The sequence below is a fragment of the Volvox carteri genome (genome assembly GCF_000143455.1).
Source record: "Volvox carteri f. nagariensis unplaced genomic scaffold VOLCAscaffold_30, whole genome shotgun sequence".
In the NCBI taxonomy this organism is placed as follows: Eukaryota; Viridiplantae; Chlorophyta; class Chlorophyceae; order Chlamydomonadales; family Volvocaceae; genus Volvox; species Volvox carteri.
The window spans coordinates 4,115-4,973 of NW_003307573.1; positions in this window are offsets into that span (position 1 = coordinate 4,115).

Here is an 859-nt window from a genome sequence, read left to right on the forward strand (position 1 = left end):
CCGCCGTCGCGCCCCCGAGCGCAAGCTATGCAGGCCAAACAAGGCCTGCGCTTCACCGTGCGTGATCCCCATCACCTTTGCCACGGCCTTAAGAACGTGATACCGCGCCTGCGCATAGCCGATCGCTCGCCCCTCCAGGGCTGTGGCCGTACCGGCCCGGGCGGCTTGCCCATTGAAGCCCTGAAAGAGCGGCTGGTCAGCCGAGAGGCCCGACAGCTTAAGGTACCTCTCCAAAAGGCCCACTGGGCAGGCGACGCCCTCACCCCGAGCAATGCACACCACATTGCCTTCCCGGAACTGATCATTCTTCCGCTTAGCAATAAAGACAGCGGCGTGCGTAGCGTGGAACTGCACATCTCGCACCAAGAGCCCTGCCACATCATCGTACCGGAAGAAGCCCGCGAAACACAAGGCCGTGTACGCGGCCATCATGACACTCCACACTGGGGCACCGGCGAAGGCCAACAGCCGGACGACGGCCACGATCACCTCAAGGGTGAGGGGCTCCTTACGATTCAGCACAGCCGTCCCGAGCGAGCGTTTCGCCGCCGCGCGCACAGCCTTGCAAAAGGGGTGCTTCGTCGGGTTCGCCCCCTCACACGCCAAGTCATGCTGCATGAAAATCGCAGCACTCGCCAGCTTAACGGATGCGTAACTTGACGCCGTTTTAGCCACCGATGTTAAGTACATCCCCACCACGACCGGGCTTGCCGGTAGGTAGCAGTAGCCGCCCGCACGGCACCACGACTTAAAACCTTCCCACGGATACGTGTACACCTTCTTCGTGGAGGCCGCCCGCGATGACGCGGCAAACGCTTGACTCTCCGCCAGTAGCCCGAGATGGCTTGGTGCGACCAGC